Genomic DNA, 9,010 nt, shown 5'->3' with positions numbered 1-9,010 from the left:
ATCGTGGTCAACAGCCTCAAAAGCTTTACTGAAGAAAGTTAATAAATTAGTTAGACAAGACCGGCCTCTTGTGAATCCATGCTGAGTATCATTAATCAAGCTATGCTTATCGAGATGGCTTCTTATAATCTCAGCTATAATTGACTCTAGTAATTTGCCTACAATTGAGGTCAGGCTTATTGGGCGGTAATTTGACGGTAACGACTTGTCCCCTGTTTTAAAAATAGGAATTACATTAGCCATCTTCCACATATCAGACACTACACCTGTTTGAAGAGATAAATTAAAAATATTAGTTAATGGTTCACAGACTTCCATTTTGCATTCCTTTAGAACCCTTGAAAAAACCTCATCAGGACCCGGTGACTTATTTTGCTTCAGTCTGTCTATCTGCTTCACAACCATTTCACTAGTGACTGTGATGTTACATAATTTATCTTCTTCTGATCCACTATAAAAATTAATTACCGGAATATTATTAGTGTCTTCCTGTGTAAAAACCGAGAGAAAATAATTATTTAAAATCGAGCACATTTCATTCTCTTTGTCAGTAAGATGCCCATAGTTATTTTTAAGGGGACCTATCTTATCTCTGACTTTTGTTCTATAGACCTGGAAAAAACTTTTTGGGTTAGTTTTAGAATCCCTAGCAACTTTAATTTCATAGTCCCTTTTAGCTTTTCTTATCCCCTTTTTAATGTCCCTCTTAATGTCAATATACTGATTCATAAGATGACCCTCGCCTCTTTTGATACGCCTATAAATTCCTTTCTTATGCCCTAGTAGATATTTCAGCCTATTATTCATCCATTTTGGGTCATTTCTATTTGATCTAATTTCCTTATAAGGGATAAACGTTCTTTGAGCAGCATGTATTGTGTTCAGAAAACTGTCATATTGATAGCTCTCTTCGTTACCCCAGTCAACAGATGATAAGTGTTCTCTAAGCCCATCGTAATCTGCTAAGCGAAAATCTGGGACTGTTACTGAGTTATCCCTACTATCATACTTCCATTCAATTCTAAATGTAATTGATTTGTGGTCGCTAGCACCCAGTTCCTCTGAAACTTCTAAATTATTAACAAGGGATTCATTGTTTGCCAGAACTAAGTCAAGCAGGTTATTACCCCTTGTAGGTTCTGTCACAAACTGCTTCAAAAAACAATCCTGAACTACTTCTAAGAAATCGTATGATTCTAAATTCCCAGTCAAGAAATTCCAATCAATATGACTAAAGTTAAAGTCTCCTAGAATTACTACATTATCGTGCCTTGTGGCCCTAACAATTTCCTCCCATAGTAGTCTCCCCTGGTCCCTATCTAAATTTGGGGGACGGTATATCACACCTAAAATTAATTTTTCATGCCCCTCTGAAAATTCTATCCAAACAGACTCTGTATGTGTTACTTCAGACTTAATACCCGTTTTTATGCAACAGTTCAAGCGATCTCGGACATACAATGCCACCCCACCCCCCTTCCCGATACTTCTATCTACTTGGAACAATTTAAAACCCTGAATGTGACATTCTGCAGGCATGTCCCGACTTTTTGAATTAAACCACGTCTCAGTAATGGCAAATACATCTATGTTACCTGCACTAGCAACTAGTCTCAACTCGTCCATCTTATTCCTAGCACTGCGACTATTTGTGTAATAAATATTTAATGACCCTCCTATCTCTTTACCCTTCCTGCTCCTTTCTGTTATTCCACTAAACCTATTACTGTCCTTGTCAATTAGTGCCACTGGCTTTCCAATATCCACCTCATTTTGCCTATTACTAGTTCTCCTAGTACTCATGTTACTACCCTGCGACTTCACAGTTTTCCCGCCAAAACCCATACCACTAACTATTCCTAGTTTAAAGACCTAACAGCTCCCTCCACTGCGTTGGCCAGTGCTCCCACCCCACACCTAGACAAGTGAACCCCATCCCTGGCATACATGTCATTTCTGCCATAGAAGAGGTCCCAGTTGTCAATGAATGTTACCGCATTTTCCTTACAGTATTTGTCCAGCCAGCAATTGACACCAATTGCTCTGGACAACCATTCATTTCCAACTCCTCTCCTTGGCAAAATGCCACATATGACAGGTTTCCCACCCTTCTTCCTAATTATCTCTATTGCTGACCTATACCTGCTAATCAGGTCCTCACTCCTACGTCTGCCAACATCGTTGCCTCCAGCACTGAGACAGATAATAGGATTGCTCCCATTACCTCTCATGATGTCATCCAGACGGCTAACAATATCCTTCATCCCAGCCCCAGGAAAACACACTCTCTGCCTCCTACTCCTATCCTTCAAACAGAATGCCCTATCCATGTACCTAATCTGGCTATCCCCAACAACAACAATGTTTTTACCTTCCTTGGCGTCGTCCGTAGTGATGCTCCGAGTAGTCGACTCACATTCGCCAGGTAGCATTACACCACTTGTAGAATTCGTCATGACGTTCTCGATGGTCTTCGTTGGGGTTTCTAGGGATGTCTCACTCACGTCTGCCAATGCTTCCTTGGTGCTCGTTGTGGCATTCCCAGTAGAACACTCACATTCGTCAGGTAGCACCGAGAATGAGTTGGAAGTTTCCACGGCAGTCTTCTGGTTTCTCGTTGTTTCTGCCTCTCCAACCGTTTTCTTAATCTTCAGCTTGGTTCCATGTTGCCCGACCACTGACCAAGCTCCCCTCTTAACCTGGGGACTCACAACAGGAGGATTACTACGAATCCTCTTGTTCTCCTCCGTTAATCGCCGTATCTCCAGTTTAGCAACTCTGAGTTCTTCTCTCAGCTGCTGGTAAAGCTGCTCAAGAGAGGGCATCCTGGTTCAGATTCACAGAGAGCACACAAACAGGTCTTCACAGAGCTAAGTACACGTCACCACTGAGCTAAGTACACGTCACCACGAACATTGTTTTGAATTTTTCCCAGGCATCGTTTACGTCCGTGCAACTTGTTATCTCTGTCCAGTCACAATTGTGTAGCCTATTTACCAGTGTTTCTTTACTGTAGTTTCTAGTTGACCTCATTTTTATTGTCCTGTGTAGGCCTATCCTATCCCTAGTTATTTTCCTGGTGCAGTAAATGATGAAATGATCACTAAGACCTGTGGTAATGACGCCTGACTGACTAATGTTCTCAGAGTAGTTACAAAGTATGTGGTCAATTAGGGTGGCTGAGAACTGTGTGATCCGGGTTGGAGTATTAATTAGTTGAGTGTAACTATTTAATCCTAGAATTTGCTTATACCTTTTGCATAGCCCGTTATTTTGCTGCTGAAAACAGATATTAAAGTCGCCCAGTATTATTGTCTCGCAATTGTTTTCAACTCCGGACAAGACTCTGGAAAAGTCTTCTAAGAACTGGTCCTGGGTAGGAGGGCGGTAACTAGTTCCTACTAAGATGGGTTTGGTCTTAGGAAGCAGCACTTCAAACCATAGAATCTCCAGTTTATTGTTATTTAAATCAGGTCTTGGGTTGTAAGCTAAGTCATTTCTAATGTAGGCACATACTCCACCACCCTTTCTGTTCCTATCTAAGCGTTTTATATTGTAACCATCTATTTTGACCTCGTCGTCAGTCACCGTATCATCCAACCAAGATTCAGAGATGGTTATAACTGCCGCCCTAATTTTGTTAGCTAGAATCCTAATCTCTGCCAATTTAGAAAGAAGTGATCTTGCATTGACATGAATAAAGTGAAGGCCTGTTTTCATAAAACAATCATAATCATCAATATATGGCAATGGGTCATTTGTATTAAAATTAGGTAAATCAATGTCATCACTGCTAAAGGGTAACTGTGCCAAAGTGCATTTGTTACACACAAAATGAATTCTGGCACCGTTGCTATAATTGTACATACATCCATCATGCACCCACCCCTTACACATTTTACATAAGGTGCCTTTTCTGTTTTTCATGCGTACTTTAGTACAGTGTATGCACCTGTTTGGTAGTGTTTGAGATAATAATGGCTGTACTGTCTCACATTGACCTATGTATGCATTACATATGGAGTTAAGGTTATCATTCCTAGCTACTAGACCGTCATTATTGCCGTCATTTATCTGTCTGTTTTGCCTCTGCACAATAGTTTGAGGTCCTGGATTAATTTGGATATCACCACTTAAGAGCGCTACAATAAGAGCTGTGTGCCACTGTTTTTGTTTAGGTATGCGGTGTTGCCATACCTTGCGGCGATAGTGACATTTACTTTTCTGGTAGGATGGCAACTGTTGGGCTTTTACTGTCCAGGGCGCTGTTACTCCATTCATCTTTTCCAGCCCCCATGACTGATTACTTTCTTCATGGAATTGAAGAAGAAATATAAATATAATTATGGCAGCCTGTACCCCCCTAATGCCTGCCATTTTCACTCTTCGCTCTTTTACTCATATACAATAATATTTATTTCTCTTTTCCTTTCCCTAGTACACTTAGTATCTGCTTTAGCAATCACCACTGAATTACTAGTAAAATTTCCTCTTCAAAACCCTCTTCACTGCTCACTTTTCCCTGGTTTTATCCTTCCAAATCCCCTCAGTTCCATTTATCGGGGGTTGTGTGGTGTTGTTGTCTCCTGACCTGTTTTGCTGACTCAGCCATTTTTAAAACACTGAGGGGAGTAACGCCACCTACAACCTGACTTTCCTTGAGTTTATAGATATATTTGGCGTTTTCTGCTATGATTCTCTCAATGTACACTGGTCAGCTGAATATAGGTCAGCTACTATAACATTAACCTTGACTGTTTAACTATTCACTTCTTTCTTACGACTGGCACTGAGGGATATCCGACCTATAACCTTGGAGTTTTGTACTGTTGATTTGACGATGTCTCCTGTGTTTCCTCCTCGTCGCTACATCCAGGCACTCAAAAACTTAGCTACTAATAATGATATCCGCTCTTGCGCCTCATCCCTACCAACCCCAAGTCAGCTAGACTTTATGGTTTACCAAAGACCCACAAACCAAATGTGCCTATGAGACCCATTACATCTGGAATCGGCAGCGCCCCTCACAGTCTAGCAGGAGTTTTGGCGAAATATTTGTCAAAGCTCCTGGGTACAATCAGTCAGGCTCATCTAAAGCATTCGGGTGACCTCCTTAACCGTATCAGGGATCTCGACATGAGTGATAAGAAGCTTGCAAGTTTTGACGTGACTGCCTTATTCACCAATGTCCCAGTTGATCAAGCCATTGATCTTCTTCGCAGGGTGATTAAAGATGATACAGAGTTACCTGTACCCCGCCAAGATTTTGTGAGCCTTGTCGAACTTTGTGTTCGTTATAACTGTTTTAGGTTTGAGGACAAGAAGTACAAACAACTCTTCGGACTAGCCATGGGATCCCCCCTTAGTGCAGTTCTTGCCAATTTATATATGGAGGACCTGGAATCAAGAAGGATCCTCAGTAACATCCCTCGTTCAGTTACATGGATGCGGTACGTAGATGATATTTTGGTCATTGTACCCAAAAATCTTGACGTACAGGGCATCCTCAACACCATCAACACTCTGGAACCTACTATTAAATTTACACTAGAGGAGGAGAAGGACAACCAATTACCTTTTCTCGACGTTCTCTTACGCACAGGGGAAAATAAACTTTCTTTTAAAGTCTACCGGAAGCCTACCTACAAGAACGATCTTCTACATTTCTTCTCTCACCATGACACAAGAACTAAAAGAGGGGTAGTTATTGGCTTCTTTCTGAGAGCCTACAGAATTTCCAGTCCGCAGTTCCTCGAAGAAGAATGTACATACATCACCAACTCTTTTAGTTCACTACACTTTCCCCTACACTTCATACGTGACTGCAGGAAACGTGCGACACGTATCCTCAGCAAGACCAACACCTATCAAATTGAAGAAAAGCCTCCAAGTTACATCGTTTTACCGGTCAGCAACGTTGCCACTAATGTTTCAAAAATGTTTGACAGAAAACTGGCTAAAATATCTACCAGCTCTTCAACTACTATTAGGAACCTGATACAAAAACCCAAGCATGATTCTGGCACAAGTGCAGGAATCTACACTATACCATGTGGGGGGTGTGACAAAGTATATGTAGGGGAAACAGCCAGAACTCTGGACATTAGGATAGCAGAACACAAAAATGCTTGCAGAAATGATGACCGCAAAAACGCATGTGTTCAACATAGAGACGATGTTGGACACCTCATGAAATTCAATGAAGCTAAACTAGTTATTAAAGAAGACGACTTAAGACGGAGAAAATGCATTGAAGCTGCACTAATTTCTGTCAGTAACACTATAAAGCAAAAATCCGGTAGTTACAGTATTTCAAAATTACTAAGCAAGAGGATATTACCCATCCTGGGAACTGGTGTTACTTGATGCCAGCAGGTCCCTCTCTAGCCTTACCTCCTTAGTTCCCCTCCTTAGTTCCATTACTACTACTACTACCTACTACCCACGCGTCACCTCACCTGACTCCTGCCACTATATATATGTGTGTTTTCTTAGTTTTCTCTGTATTAGGACTGAAGAAGCCACTCGTGGCGAAACGTTTCCTTTAATAAATGTCCTGAACTGTACATAAGTGTCTTTTTCCACATACAGGTTGGTAGGTAAGACACATAGGCAACAGTTAGGCAACTTTATTTCGAAACGTTTCGCCTACACAGTAGGCTTCTTCAGTCAAATACAGAAAGTAGGCAGGAACAGTAGAGAAGACGATGTAATCAGTCCATCACCCTTGAAGTCGTAGAATTTGAGGTTGTCAGTCCCTCAGCCTGGAGAAGTTCAGTTCCATAGTCAGGAACTATCTGAAGATCAAGCGACAGTGCGGAGACTTAAATACTGTCGGAAGGAGAGGTGCAGAGTAGTAGTAGTAGTGAGAATGTAGCCACTGAGAGGTCAGGTCCCTCTCAGATCCAACAATTCTCACTTGAAAAGGTTGTCCAAGGTGTTTTCTATATCAAGATGCCATGTGTTGCAGTGTCTGACAAGATGAACATCAAAATGGTATACAATACCGACAGGTTGGTAGGTAAGACACATAGGCAACAGTTAGGCAACTTTATTTCGAAACGTTTCGCTTACACAGTAGGCTTCTTCAGTCGAATACAGATAGTTCCTGACTATGGAACTGAACTTCTCCAGGCTGAGGGACTGACAACCTCAAATTCTACGACTTCAAGGGTGATGGACTGATTACATCGTCTTCTCTACTGTTCCTGCCTACTTTCTGTATTCGAATGAAGAAGCCTACTGTGTAGGCATGTTGTACTGGTGCGCCTCTTGGTGAGCCAGAACCACATGACGCCTTAGACCACAGGACCACCCAATCCTACAAAGATGGCGTAGCAAGCAGAGCTAGCTGTTTGACAGCCACCCGAGGACATTCGGTGTTGTGGGAGCTTCTAGACTAATTTCATTCTCGTCCCTGTTTGGTGTACTAATCCACAAGCAGCATATATATATTATTGTGACCACGATAATATATATATGCGTATGTGTGCGTCTGTGTGTGGTATAATCATAGTAATTCTACATGAACTCAAGTTTGTGGGTTAAGAAGCTATCAGATTCAACCTTAATGAAATTCTTAATCTAGAATGGATTGAGGAAGAACAAAAAAACTAGTAGAATTTTGCAGAAATTTATTGTGCAATGATTATATTTTAGATTTTGCCACCGAAGTGGCTAGTTTATTGTGCACCCCATATCCATCCTGTGGACGGTAGCGCGAGAGCATATGGATACACAAAAGGCCTAGGAACTAGGCCCCAAAGGGTTAACAGGAATACATATGGATTTATATCTACATATCTATAGTTCACTTATCTGTTACAAGCAAATTTAGGAAATTTGCTTAGTATATCTGGTATCTTATTTTCATTAATATGATATCTTGACATGTCACATAGGTTATTATACTGTCTGTCTCTGTATTCCTCAATAAGTGGACAATTAAGCACATAGTGTTCAAGAGAATGACCATATGCCTGATCACATAATTTACATTTAGTTTGATCATCATCTGTGTGTCTCCCAAACTGCCAGAAGTACTTGTAACCAAGCCTAAGCCTGGCCACTACAACATCAGTCAGTCTGTTCACATTGCAAGTTGCTCCATAAACATACTTATCTACGTTCATGTTATCATAGTGGGTTATAGATCTACTCAGGCTTCTAACTGCATTCCTATAACAATCATTTTCATTATTTGCTTCTCTCCTAATATTATTCCTAATGCTAGACACAGTTATACCAAAGTTATATTCTACATTCTCCTTCTCGATACTCTTCTTGGCTAACATATCAACTTTATCATGAAGGAGTAATCCAATGTGTGATGGGATCCATAGCAATTGTACATTAATTCCTTTGTCCCTAATTTTTGAGTATCTATACCTGGCTTCCCCAATGAGCATGTTGTTGGAGTCATTATATGAGCCAAGAGCCTTCAATGATTGTGCAATGCAAGTCATTCTGAGTGAACATTTGATAATAGTAACCTGTGTTCTTCAACGTTTGTTCCCCACCAAGTATTGCAGTAATACCCCCCCCCTCACCACAATAATACCCTCTTTAATAAAACTGACACAGAATCTACAAGAAAAAAAAGGTAAATATAAATATAAAGCTTTTGACACATCAAGTTAAGTTCTGCTGCGTTACTTTAGTGAGAGTCATTCTCTTAATTTATTGTTAAACAATAAATAAAACTGATAAATCAATTTAAAATTTACCTGCTGAGTGTGACTGCTGTGTTGCAAGCCAGTTATTGCAACCCAGTTCTCTGTTGCAACCCAGTTATTGCAACCCAGTTCTCTGTTACAACCCAGTATTGTGTTACAACCCAGTACTGTGTTATAACCCAGTACTGTGCTACAACCCAGTACTGTCAACACCACTCATACACCCAGTACTGTTGCAACTCAGTACTGTGTTACAATCCAGTACTGTCATAACCCAGTATTGTGTTACAACCCAGTACTGTGTTACAACCCAGTACTGTGTTATAACCCAGTAC

Source organism: Cherax quadricarinatus, chromosome 8 (genome assembly GCF_038502225.1).
Source record: "Cherax quadricarinatus isolate ZL_2023a chromosome 8, ASM3850222v1, whole genome shotgun sequence".
In the NCBI taxonomy this organism is placed as follows: domain Eukaryota; kingdom Metazoa; phylum Arthropoda; class Malacostraca; order Decapoda; family Parastacidae; genus Cherax; species Cherax quadricarinatus.
Note: the sequence above shows the minus strand (reverse complement) of the source record.